Below are 14,708 nucleotides of genomic sequence, written 5' to 3'. Positions count from 1 at the left end.
AATCTTTTTTCAAAATTGTGGAAAGTATATAAACAAACAGCCACGTATTCTTACCTGGGTATACTCAAATATAGTTGAAAGACTGTACTGACACTTGACTTTGGACAGTTTCAGTCATGCAGCTGCTATCTGAGTTCTCCTTCAGTCACTTTCTCTCCTATGTACATCAGATGCAATCACATAGAACTAAAAATAAAATTAAAATTGGACTTAGTAGAATTAATCAATAATTACATTTACGTGTGTTTTAATTTTAATTTTAATTACGTTTCTTGTGAAAGTTACCTAATCATAGGAAAACAATGGTAAAGCATGGAATTTTTCTTGAAAAGGTAGAGTAACAGATTGCTAGAAGGGCAAATAGCAAGACTGCTAGATAACAAGTTAAATGTTTTAACTCAGGGTTATGTTACTATCAACACACAGTGATGGTTGTTTGACTGCATACACCTTTCTCCCTCAGGCTGTACAACAGCTAGCCCCAGCCATCTCCTTTACTTATTTAGACTAACCAAGTGCCCACTCTGTCCCTGATTAAGAAGGTAAAACAGAATTCTAGAAAGCACTGATCTATTTTAACTTTGATTCCACTTCGACTGCTATGGAGAAGCATTTAGGTAGCTTATCCTTCTAATCATTCTCACATTGTCACTAGAACAGACATAGCAGCTCGTTAAGATTTTTACGTTTTTATGCGAACAGACAAGAGGAAAAAGTCCTTCCAGATGCGAAAGCACAATTATGCCTTACCTTAATTCAGTCATTGCGAATGTACCTCTGACACAAATTCGAATAGTAGCAAAAAAATTCACAGTATAGTATCTCTTCTTGCCAAACAGCAAAAACTGCTTTTTTTCTTTTTTTGGCAAAAATATGGAAACATATCTGACTCTTGTTCTGCCTCCCTCCATAACTTTGATACAGCCCATTGGTAAAGCCACACCTATATTTTTGATTTTCTCAAATTATAGACTAAAGACAGATCTCAAATATTTTATTTCTGCCTTTTTGTTTGTATCTAATCCACATGAATATTCTGAAAACTATCTTTTTACATCTTAGCCACAATTTTCTTTGGAGGCCTGTTTATCTATTTATTCACCCTATTCTCTCTCATTTTCTAACATAACTCTAGAGAGAAAGAAAGAAGGGATCTTAGTTTAGGTGGCCCCACAGGCAAACTCTGCGGTAAAAATTCAAGTAAGTGAGTTTATTTGGGAAATGCTAAGAGACAGAGGTTATAGGCAGATCATCAACAGCATCTGCCACACAAGGCAACAATTTTCAAATTTGAATTAAAATATAAGCAGGGTATATTTTAAGGCCATTTATAGATATTTTATAATTTTAGTGAAAAAATGTTTATCTACCCAGTGATGCTATTATTTATTAAATCATATGGTATTCTCTTAGCCCTTACTGAATCTTGGGGTGCATAAATCATATACTTCATTTTGTTTTTCCTCAAAATGTAAAGGCTGCATTATCACATACTTCCAGCTTTGAACAGGAGATTTCAAACATGACACAGCTTAAAGGTAACTGTGAAACTATGTCATGATTTCCAAAGTGATTAACCAGATCATTTTTTCTTTTTTATTTGTCTTGAGGAGAAGGAAGAAAACGAGAGACAAAATTAGTTCTTTTTTAGTATAAGGATAATTTCCCTATTTATTTTGTGCAAATATTGGTCTCATGAAAAGAAATAAGATAGAAATCACCCAAGATCACATAAGTAACTCTGTTAGCCACACTGTTCAAACAAATCCCATTCCTAAATATTATATCAAAGCAAATATTTTCCTTAAAGTGGTTAATTCAACTTAACATACCCACAGCTTTTATTTCTACCTCAGATTGACTAAAATCCAGTCTTACTGCGGGAAATACTTTTCAACCTAGAATATTTTATGCAATGTGACAGAATAAAAAAGAGCACAAAAATACCCACATCAAAAAACAAGAGTGAACTTCTGCCTCCTTCTATTTGTCTTCTTACAGGAAAATGACATACACCCTGAAGTGGATCTATTATTCCATGTCAGATATGATTAAATTTGTTCATATAAAGAGCATTTTAAATATTCTTGCAAAAAGTGAGATGTGCTGCCAAGCTGCTCTTTTGAACATATTTTTATTTTAAAATATAAAATCCTGGTTTCCAATCTGAATGATTTTTAAAATTTAAGTATGAACATAATATACCCAATTTGATAGTTTGCCACCATTATTACATATTGTCATGAAATTTGAAGATGTATATGAAATTAAATGAAGCCAACCATTTCCTTACCAAAACCTTCATTTTTCCCAATAGTATTAGTCTAAAAAAAAATTATTAACATTGCAATATGACTTGATACTTCAATTTTTTAATGTAACACTTACATCTTTAAATATTTCACACACAATAAAACCAACCTAAACAAACAAGACAGGCTAAAAGATATTTCTACTGGTCACCAAATGAAATAGAGACCACCATTATCATGATCTTAAAACTTTTTCAAAATCATTTTACTTATTTTTCTTTTTATAGTTAGCTCCAAGAATTTACCAATATTTGAAACTAATTTGCAAAATGTTGCCAAAAAAAGTTTTCCTGGATATCTATTTTTTATCTCCCACAAACATCTAAATTCAAAATATTCAAAATCAGATCTTTGGCCCATGATTTTCTTTCTTCTTTCCTTTTTTTCCCTTTGTCCTGAGATGTTAATTAAGTGCACAGTACAATTTTCATTCTAAATGCTCAAGCCAGAAACCTGGCATTATTAATCCCTCTTGTTTCCCTTACTATCTATTTGCAATTAAATCAGAATAAATTCAATTCTACTTAATACAAAAGACTCCATTTTGCTTTGTCTTCCAGTTTACATCCTCACCAACACATCAGTAGGATTTCTCTAACAAGTAATCTGGCCATACCACCCCGTGGACAAAGTCCAAATGCCTTAGTATGCCTTAACATCTTAATCCAAATGCCTTAGCAACTTTTCTTAAAGATGTCTTCTCAAATGTCTTCACCCTAATGCCCTAGATAAAGAGTACAAACATAGTGACTTGGGATAATTATCATAAGCGGCTTGGGGCAATCATTTCCTATGCATTCTAGTCTTCTTATTGTGGCAGTGGCATATCTATAGTAATAACTATACCCCTATGCTCTAAGGAAAGTAAAGTTGGACAATTAACTTAGTTCATTAAACAAATATTCATTGAGCACCTACTGAATGCCCAATTGCAGTAGTCATTAGGGAGAGGAAAATAAGTCTATCTCCTCCTTTCCATTTGCCAACGTGATAAGGACTATGTTAATGGCGAGGTCAGGTGCTGAAGAAACATAGAGAAGGTTCAGGAAAGTCTTCCTTAAAAAAGATGGAATCTGTGAACTTTCACTTTAGAAGTTGTCCAGAGAAGAAACTGGAAAAGGCCACAGTTGGCAGAAGGAACATCATAAGCAAAGAACATGCCACCTTCAAGGAAAGGCAAGTACTTAGGTACACACGATTTGAAAGTAGGATACTATCGGAGACTGTTGTATGAGAAATTTTAGTGGTAAAGTAAGGCCATACCAAGAAGACTCCTGACTGCCATGCTATGAAATTTGGATTTTATCCTAAAGGCGATGGGAGTATGATAAAACTGGGAAGTGGTGCAATAAGATATGTGTTTTAGGAAGATCATGTGGCAAATATGGCTCTGAAGAGACCATGAAAGAGAGAAGGTGAGACAAGCAAATTGCTTCTTAGAAATCTGTGTATATTTGTTAAGTGGTAATGCAAAATAGAAATAGACTCAGGGCATTCATATTTTTAAGACGTAAAACTGGAATGGTCCTTTGAATTTAATTTATATGAGAATAGAGCGAGACTAAGACCACTCTGATCCCAGGCTTTCCTCTTCTCAGAGACGTCTGCCTGGACAAGGAAGTCACACCACCTGTTATTGTTCTACATGCGTTCTAAGTTCTCTACCCTCAGCTCTCAGTATGGTAAAGAAAAAAGTGATAGTGGATAAGACATGACAAATTGTTTCAGAATTAATAAAAAATTTTTAATTTACCAATTTAAAAACAAATTCAATCTAGTTCTTTCCTCTACATTTGACATGAAACTTTTAGCTTTGAAGCTGTCACCAGCAGGAAATTTTCCTAATTAGAACAAGTAGGAGAACAATTATCAAGTCATTCACTCTTCCTGCTGAAATCAGTGAAAAACACAAGTCATTTTCTGTGTAAGTTTTGGTTATTATATTTTTCAGCCTAAATAGGTTATGGTAGAGTCTTGGGTCTTTTTTAACAATAACAATCCACAAACTCTGATCTCTCAAATATTAAGAGTTTTTTAAGGAAAACGCAGCCTAGGCACCGAAAGGCATCCCAAGTAGTGACAAATGGCCACAGGTTAAAAATTTACTTGAGTTAACGTATGATGTATGGCAGAGTGAAATTCATACCAGGGTAGAGGTACATTTTTAATGCAATGGAAATTCAAAGAAGAAAATAAATCTGACCAGGGAAAAGGATGGTAATCTTAGCAATGTTTGGAGGAAGGAGGGAGAAAAAGAAAGAAGAAAGAGCGCGAGAGCATTAATGAGAAAGAGCAAGGGAGCCAGAGCAAAAAGAGTGAGAGTTAAGGAAAAAAGAGTCTTTCTCCCTCAGTCAGTAATCAAAAGTTGTGGGATTTACTCTGTCTGAGCCAATACGGTGACATGCACATCCCTAACCAATCACTGGGGGTGTAGAATCATCAACTGGCTTAGGCCAGGAGATACAGATATGGTCAATTCTCCTAAATCACATGATGAAAGGTGAGTTCCACCAAGGAAAATCTGGCCTATTACCAACACAGCTGTGGGGAAATTAACAAATAAATACTGACTATACATCATATGAATTTAGAAAGAAACGAATGAGATAATCCATACACAGCAGTAATCACACTGCCTGGTACATAAAAATAGGACTTAGTAACTCACGATAATTATTATTACTTCTGTTGGATTGTATAAAGGTTCCATACTTTCACATTATAAATAAAACTTCAATACATATCTTTGTACAGAAATATTTGTGCTCATCTCAAATTATTCCTTTGTTATGGCTTCTTAGAAGTGAAATTACTAGGTCAAAACGTATTTGATCTTTTAAGTATTTTCATGCATATCACCAAGTTGTTTTCCAAAAAGACATACCGACAAAGACTTCCAACAGCAGACGATAATGCTAATTTCAACCACACTTGGCGGCAATGATCTTTTTCTAATCTTTTGACAATTTGATTGTCAAAAATTTGTCTCTTTTTCTGAAATGTATACTTCTTTAACTGCAAGTAAAGCACAACTTTTATGTGTTTATTAAATACTTATTTTATAATTTTTATTTTCCTTTTGGAGCGTTTTTATTTTTATGATATTTTAATGAGGTTTTCTGAGATTTTGATACAAACATTATGTTTCAGGACCTTTGAACTTTTTATTTCCTCTGCCTTCATTGCTCTTCTCCCAGATAACTATTCATTCACTCAAAACTTGCATTAGATTAGGCAAGGCTGGTTTCCCTTAACGTTAGTTATATACTTTACCTACAAAATAAGGTAAGTTGTTAATCCTTACATTAAGACCTTAGCCATGAATTGATACAAAGGCATTAAAGCCATTAAGTTATTATCAAAGGTAACAAAGAATTTTATTCTATTAGTGGTTAAAATTTTACTTGTCTAATATATTTTATAGATTCAATTAGGTATAATTTTTTAAATTAATTATCTTATTTAGTTTATCATCTAACATTAGGACTATTTCTAAAACATTGCAAATATGGATTTCAACACCAAGTTCTTTAGCAACAGAATTAGAATTTCATCTAACTTTTTCCAAATATTCCCCACATTTTAAGCACCTTCCTTCCTTCCGTCTTTCCTTTCTTTCTTCCTTCATTCCTTCTTCCCTCTTTCGCTCTTCTTTCCTTCCTTCCTTCATTTCAGAAGACGAAAATTATGAGTCTCTATACGTTACTGTAGTATTTTAATATATTAAAACATATCCAGGTGATTAAAGAAAATATTTATAAAACAGCTACGCTAAAAGCTACACTTCATTATTAAAAGATTTTATATTACCACCAAAAGATTTTATATTTACCAAAAGCTATAAAACTACATAAATATATTTCAGTGTGTATGGAAATAAAGCACCTATTCAATAAAGGTTCTTATTAAGCTTTTTTGTAAATAGCCACACAATAGAGGCTGTTCAAATGAAGGAAATCAAGAAACTGTGGTGAATTCCTTAATGAAAAATTGAGCCAGAAAGCATTCATTAACTCGGATTACATAAAACATGATTAGTTTAATTTTTCCAGTCCTGTGGAGTTTAATTTTATTCATGTTAATATCCATGAAATGAGTAATGTATTTAAAGGCAAATTTTGCTGAGCTGTAATTCAGTGTTCCAACTTCCCACAGTTAAGGCAGGGGATGTGAAGGGAAGTTTTACTAATCCTTGTCTCCATTCTAAACTAATTGCAATATCACCATAATTGGATAAAATTAACTTAAATTATACAAACACTGTTCAATAAAATCTGCAATACCGTCTGTATCAACATAATTCAACACAAAAAAGTGTATAAATGTCTACTGTTCACCAACCATTATTATTTCACAGATTAGGAAATAGTCTCAGAGATGCTATCATCACAAGTATTTTATAAGATGATTGGTTATGTTTTAAGGCATTTCTACATCAATCAAACATGTTCAGTATCAAGGTTGTGCAATCATTTGTTATGTTATGCTAATATCAAATATTAATATGCTATGTTAAACTGCTGCTCTTTTGCTCAGTGGTATTTTCACATAACAGTACACATTTCAGTCTTCATTTAATTTAGTATATACATATATTATGCTTTTCTATCACTACCACCACATCCCCACCAAAAAAACCCACAACAAAAACACAAAACACAAAACCACATTCTCATAATAGCACCCTGGGTTTCCTTTGCAGACATACACTTCTTCCCTCCTTCCTGATAGGTATGTTTGCTTGAGGGTGACTTGGTGCTAGTTCCAGGACTGGCCGATGAGAGCACCATGACCCTGATCATAATTATTCACCCAAGAACGGAAATGTGGACTAAGTCAAAACAAGGAAAATCAAGTCAACATTTTTTCTAAAATTCTTTAGAAAGAAAGAATCCCTTTCCACTTGAGTTGACTAACTGAAGGACTGAAAGCCTAGTGGCTATTCTGTCCTTAAGTTTCCTGCCTTAAAATTAACCCAACTCAGTGGGAAACAGAGCTATAAGAGAGAACTAAATATCTGAGTGCCTGGATTCAGCCATGCCTGAAGCATCAACCTAGAACTTTCTATTATGATACCCAATACATATTTTGTTTTGCTTAACTGAGCTAAGTAAATCAAATGCAACCAAATAGTCACTCTCAAATATATGCCATTTACTAATGTATAATATACATTTTATTGAATTTTTATGTGATTTTTGCTAAATTAAGATAACAGTATAAAATAATAATGGGCCAAAATGATTGATTGATATATTGAAAAAAAATTAAAATTGTCTACAAGACCATTATTCAGCAACTCTTTTGGTGTTTTGAAGATATCTGTTCTTGTTAGAAGCTGAAAAAAGATATGGACGTTCAGATGAGCCTCAATAGATTTTTCAGAATTAGGAGGGCAGAACTTATATACTTTAAAATGTTTGTTCTTTCTTAAGAAATGATATAATATAATCTTTCATCAAATTTAGGTTGGAGTATTGTATTAATCACATCTTCACTTCTGTTGAAGACAGTATAAATGTGATCAGTTTAAACAACTGTAAATAAACAGATTCAGGATAGATATAAATTTATAAATTTGATATGTGATAGGTGATGTGGAGCATTTACTAATTAAAAAATTACATAGGATGAATAATATCTCTTCATTCCTGACGAATTAATGTCATATTTTACATGAAAGCAAATAAAGAACTGATTGGCAGCTGAATATAATTACTCCAACCTAAATCTATTCTAAACTAATTGCAATATCACCATAATTGAATAGAATTAACTTAAATTCTACAAACATTGTTCAATAAAAGTACCCAAAAAGGTAATTTCCTATTTCTTTGAAGCTCTTCACAAAGATAATAGGTAAGTAAATTTTTTGTGCCTTACTAATGGTCACAGAAGTTTCTAGAGCAATTATTGACTTTGACACCTGGACTTTTTATAGCTTTTCATTGTCTGAAGAGGATTTGATATCTATTATGTGACATTTGAATGGCCTATCAAAAATTAAAACTTGAACTATCAGTGTTTATAGAACTGGAAAAATAAACCCAACTTTATTTTATAAGAGACTTAAGAATACACCAGATACTTAGGTCTACAGTTTCACAATTTCATTTTGAAGACTGGGTGTACAAAACATCATAAGGCATCAAATAGTTCTCCCCAAACGTCAGCTATAAAGAAATAAAAGTTTAGCTTACTGAAGTTCATTTTTCTTCATCGTTCCCTTGTAAAAAAATTATGACCATTTTCCTTTTTTCTTAAATAGACTCAAATATAATATGCTATCTCAATATGCATTTTTCCACAAAGTCACCTGATCCTTCTCTGGAATTTTCTTCTCCATTTCTCTCCCTCTCTTTTAGACCTTAGCCTCAACGTCAAACAGAATTCAATAAACTATAATCACTGAAGAAAAAAATCATGGATTATAAATATATATTTGAATAATTCCTTCCCCCAACCCCATAGGATAGAGACTATGCTATAAAATGAATATATAACATACTTATAATGAACAAGCATTATATTTACCCAAGCTATGAACATCTTTCCCTTCAGCCTTCTCTGTTACACATTTTCCTCATCAGAAAGGCGTCATTTCGTTTTTTTTTTTTGTGAGGAAGATTGTCCCCTGAACTAACATCTGTTGCCACTTCTCTTTTTGCTGAGGAATATTAGCCCTCAGCTAAGAGCTGTGCCCATCTTCCTCTATTTTGTATGTGGGACGCTGCCCCAGCATGGCTTGATGAGCAGTATGTAGGTCGGTGCCCGGGATCCGAACCTGTGAACCCTGGGCCACCAAAGCAGAGAGAGCGAACTTAACCACTACACCACTGGGTCTGCCCCAGGAGTCATTTCTATCTTGACAAAACATGAAAAATATCTCTAGCTTTTCCAGTTATTTTTCTGTTACTCTGTGATACATGAAGATAATTTCCTACCTGTGAGCAAAGAAGATTGCAATCATCTCATCTGAGCCTAATCTCCAAGGTTTCAAAACCCAACGATATGGTTTGGCATAGAAATAGCAATCCTTTTCTTTGTTCACAGATTTATCGGACCAATAAAAAGTGTGGAAATGCCATCATAATTAGGACAAGTCTAATTTCACTTGACAATTAAATATTTCATATATGTTAGGTGAAAGTAAGCTACAGAGCACTTGCAACATGATGCTAACAATCCCTCTTCTTCCTCTCTCCTGGGGGTATTTTCAAAGGAGTTATGTGTGAAAGCACTTCAAAAGTGTAAAGTACTATACAAATATGAGATCATGTTACTAGCCAAAAAGGATGCATTCCAGGAGAAGTTATGACTTGTGCTGAAAAGGTAAAATTTACAACCAAATTTCCCTTTTCCAACAAGTGATATCAGAGTCCACACTTGCATGTAAACTTTTGGAAAGACATTTCATAAGAATTCAACACTGAGCGAGAGAAAATAGATCATGTAAGACCAAATATATCAAATTTCCAAGCTGTGAGTAGTTCAAAGAAGTAAGATCAAAGAGCGGTCCTCATAATGCTCTGAATCTATTATTAAGAGGAAAGTACTAATGTTAGCCAGACCACCTGCTCAGGGCTGTGCACCAGGGATACAGATGAAGAAATGGAACTTCTAAGCTAGTAGAGGAGGCAAACATGTAAACAAATGACAACTTATTATTATAAATGCTAAACCAGATGTCATCCTATTAAGCACTTGCATCTAACTTAATGCTTAACTTAATTTCTAAATAGAAATCTATTCAAACCAAGTCAGCTGCTGATGGTGATGAATCTGTAAGGTTTTTTTAACTTTTCAAAATGTTTTTACTGTATAATGACATTTTATTTTCAAAACCACCCTGTCTCATATGTAGGGCTGTGTTTTCCTTCTTTTACCAAAAAGCAAATCAATACTGAGAGATGAGTTAGAAGCTTCAGAGCCAAGACCACAACTCAGGAATTCTGACTCTTAAACTTCCTTTTCACAACTAGAGGATAACACTAGTTTGCATGCTAAAATCCTGTGTACTATTTATCATTTTATTTCACATTTTTTGGGTGAACTGTGTTTATTGATAATACCGGAAAAGAAAAACCCTCAGCCATTGTGGCTAAAGCATGCTCTCGTGAGAAAACTGTTCTAAGCTGTGAATTCCTTATTGTCAAATGAAATAATGATGAAGGTTTTTTTCCAATTAGTACCTGCCGAGAAAACCAACTACATAAGAAAACGAACACAGTGTGAAGTCTGAAAGAATATATCAGATGCTGTACACCAATGAAAATTGCTGCCTAATCAAGGAAACCGTACTTTTCAACCTACTTGCATCTTGCCAGCTGAATTATAAAAACACAGCAATCACAGGCTTACTGTGTGTCTGAATTAGATAGAGATGGCGTCACTTTCTTTGTGCCTGGTACATAGCAAACGCTCAATAGATATTTGGGAAGGATTTGGGGGAGGAAAGGCAAAGAGCTCTAGAAAGGAGAAAAATCTTAATACGTCATCAAGCTCCACCTTGCCAAAAATCAAACAAAATAACAATGACACATACACACACACACAAAGTTAGCTACATAGAAGTAGGACATACATTTGAAAGATTTAAGGACAATCTCATCTCATTTTAAAAGCTCTACCTCTGCTTTGTGCCCCTGTTACTTGTGTAGTCTCTGAGTACCTGCTCAGGGATATCGCAGAGAAGTAATTTATTCAAGATAGAGATAACACTGTGAGATGCAATCTTGATCACTTTTTAAAACTGAAAGAGTCTTACCTACTTATAGATGTCACCATTATTAAGTAAATTTAACTCCCTGTAGAAGTTGTTAATGTATTTTTAAGTCCCATCTTTGAATTGAAAATAACCCACGAAGTAGTGAATGAAAATTAAATAGGAAAGCAAATTTGTGAATCAAATGAGGGAGATGACAACTAAAATATGCAAGGAGATTCAAGGAAAGCCTGGAAAAATAAGTGAGGAACTGTTATATCTCAGCGACTGATTGCTTCGTCAAGGCAAGAATACATGAAAGGCCAACTATGAGCAGGTCTCACTGGGCTAGGTGCTGCGGGTCCCCCAACCACTACATTCCTTGCGCCTAAGTCATTTCTCTTTATACTCAAACCTGCCATCTGTTGCTCCAAAAATGCCTGCCATTCCTGTTAGTCCCATTTATGAGGGTCCTGCCTTCACCCTCCTGCTGGAAGAAAAACCTACCTTGAGGCGCTCAGCATAACCCTTCTGCTCTGAGGAGACCAGAGTGAGCACCCGAGCTAAGAATAGAACATTTAAGGCTCAAGTGGAGACCTAGTGCAAAAGCTCCACCTAAACAAAGCAACAGTGGATTACCTGGATGACCAAGAACGTGCTCCAGATTCTGAACTATGACACAGAAGAGAATCAGACTATTTGTAAATGGAGCAGAAGACAAGACACTTGGGGAGAAGATGCTTTACAGATGTTATGAGGCAGTAGAAGTCATGCAGAATAACAACTATGAGTGATCAGAAACTGAGTCCAAAGAAGGTAGAGAAACACTATATAGAACAGACAGAATGTTGGTTAGCAGCAGGCAAAGCAAAGACAGAAGGGAGCTACGTCATTCCAATGGCAGAGAATCAACTCTGTCACTAGAGGGCAGAGAGGGAATCAGCTCAGATGAGCTGCACTGGTTACTCCCCATTTTTGAATCTCCGTCCATTTTCCCCAGGTTCCCTTAAAGTCTGGCCATATGCTTAGGATTCCTGTTTTCATCCCTAAGCTTAACCTTACTGAGGTAACCTGAGTGAGTCTTTTTCCTTGCATAAAGAAAACCTACCATCATCCCTTCTGTCTGATCTCCTTAACAGCCACCTAAGGAATCAATCTTAAAACCACAAATAAACAAAACTTCATCATATAGGACACTGTAACCATAATTTTTTTCCATTTTATCAAATTAATACCCTCTCAAAGAATTATACTATTCCAGTGAAAAGGGAAAAAAAGGCCACAAAAATTTGTTACGCATCTCACGTCACTGAGAAAAGTATCGTCTCCAAAAAAGAAAATATGCTCTTCATTTGTAGACAGCTGTTCTTCGATAGCTGATTCAAAAGCAAAAGAAAACAAACGTGTGCTATGATTTTTCTTTCTTCACAAGAACAATAAAGCAAACATAATTTATCTACAGCTTTTATCTACAGTATTTTCTCTGCTGTGCTTAAAATATTTTATGCTTTTTTGTAACTCAAGGCTAACTTAAATGTATTCACAAACTATATCAATACAGCATAAAAAATACATTATTTTCAATTTTATATCCCTCGACTCCAAGAAAGCCCAGACCTTTTTCCTACATTATTCTTACTTATACATTAGATTTTATTTTCCTATGTTATATTAGGTACCAAACTTTTATCATACTTACAAAATCTACTCTGCAGCTGGGAGGAAGGAAAGAGGATGAGAAAAAAGGGAAACAGAAAGTTTAAAGGGAGAAAAGGAAGGGATAGGACGTAGAAAGGATGTAAAGGAGAAAGAAAAGAAAAAGATGCCATGGGGGAAGAAGAAAGGAGGAGCTAGACTGTTAGTTACAAGTGCGCCCATGGAGCATCACCACATCCTTATTCCCAGACTTCACATAGGATCCCCACACACCCACTCGAGAACCGAAGCACGCCAGGGAAGAGAGCACCTAGGCTCTTGCATTTCTCACTCAGTGATGCTGGTCACTCTTCTTACTAGAGGAAGGACAGTGCTGCTGCTCTGAGCCCCAGCCTCTTCTCATGGCTGCGTAGAGACCTGTGTTCCTAATCGTGCATCCCTCCTGTGGGCCTCATGTGTAACCATCATTACCTTGGTGCCTATGTCTGAAGTCCTGGGATAATACTGTACTTTTGTCGCACTTTCCCTGTGGAACTGAAACTTGACATATAAATCCCACTCGCTAACATGGGCTGACCTAGACCTCAAAAAGCACACCTGTGAAAGCCCCGGGTGTCTACATATTAAATGCTATCTGATTCTCCATGGCTGTACTATACCCACAAGCTTGAAGCTCCCTGTTGCTTCCTCCTGGACTCCTGAAGCTAATCTATTTCCTCAAAAGTGCCTGGAGGTAGTCTAAGGTAACCTTGGATACTATGCTTCTGTCCACCCACTGGAACTCAACTATCTGCCCTACAGCTGAGGCAACTTCCCCAGCACCTGCCCTCTCTTCTATCCATCCCAGCCAGTTCACACAGACATAGACAAGTGCTAAGATAGAAAAACTAAAACCATTGTTCCAGTAACTGAAATTCATTCATTTAACCAATGTTTATTGAGTCTTCGGGATATGTCCAGACAGTAGTGATATAACAATGAACAAGACAGATTCTCTGTCCTCAAGGAATTTGTTCTATTTATCTGCATATATAAACTAAAACCTAATTACATACAAAGGTAAAATCATTGTCCATTTGTTACTACAACGAATGAAAATATGTGAGCTTTCTTTTATACTTCCTGGAGACAGAACATTCCAAATTAGTTGGGCTTCACTAGGACACGGATGTAAATGCTAAGGGCCTAGTACCATGAACCCGGTACTTTGAACGTGCTGCTTGGAATGTAAAATCTTCACTTTCCACTGTGAATTCTCTCCATGGACATCTCTCTACCAGTAAGTAATCCTGGGAATTAGGAAGTGATCTCTGTGGGCACTTCCCCTCCATATAACAGAACTGTGAACCCCCAAATAGAAAGCCAACAGGGCTTTCTCTGGCATTTGTAAGCACTGAATAGCAAAAGGACATCCTATGACTTGAGCACTGTGAGCAGGATGACTGGATAGGAAATGAAAAGGATTTATTTATTTCACTATAGTAAATGATTCTCCTGAGCAATACAAAGGAAGTTTGGCTAGCTCTAAATAAGACAGATGATAAAGTAGCTATAGCATACATTAAGGCCACCACATGTAAATTGAAGATTTTTAATATACCTTTAGAAAAACTGCAATATTAGATATGATATGTTTAATAGAACGCAATCTACAAAATTCAACATTATACACCCATATGATGTATAACTAGCGAAACCATTGCCACTGGTCAGCTCCCAAAGATGTCACAAATTAGACATCTGAATAAGCCCTTATTTTCATAACTGCCAAAGCTGCTCTGCTTCCAAATTTCTCACCTAGGAAAATGTTACTAACTCTTCAAGTTACATCATATTTCTTCCTTTTACTCAACTCCCTATATCCTGTCACCACATCTTGTCCATTCTACTTTCAAAAGAGTTCTAGAATCTATTCCAGTTTCTCCATTCCCATTGCCAGAAACTGATAACCCTTTACCTTGAAAGCTGGACTAACTCTCCTTACCTATACTGTTCCTCCCAGTCCTCGTTCTACCCTCTGGCAGCAATAGCTCAGA

The 14,708-nt window shown here is 35.3% G+C and overlaps 1 protein-coding gene across 7 annotated transcripts in view; it reads right to left on the bottom strand.

The window, feature by feature from the left end:
- GULP1 (GULP PTB domain containing engulfment adaptor 1) overlaps window positions 1-14,708 on the bottom strand; it is a 287,155-nt gene that overhangs the window by 199,986 nt on the left and 72,461 nt on the right. For 6 of the 7 annotated variants that reach the window (XM_087435476.1, XM_087435469.1, XM_087435474.1 and 3 more), the window contains exon 2: window positions 55-186. The exons of the other annotated variant lie outside the window; for it this stretch is intronic. The gene's annotated coding sequence lies outside the window, so the exon portion shown is untranslated. The remainder of the gene's footprint in view (window positions 1-54; window positions 187-14,708) is intronic. 7 annotated transcript variants of the gene reach the window in all.

The sequence above is a fragment of the Ceratotherium simum genome, chromosome 9 (genome assembly GCF_057802395.1).
Source record: "Ceratotherium simum simum isolate JZ-2026a chromosome 9, ASM5780239v1, whole genome shotgun sequence".
NCBI classification, from domain to species: Eukaryota; Metazoa; Chordata; class Mammalia; order Perissodactyla; family Rhinocerotidae; genus Ceratotherium; species Ceratotherium simum.
The sequence above is the reverse complement of the archived record's forward strand: the minus strand, read 5'-3'. Positions and strand labels throughout refer to the sequence as shown.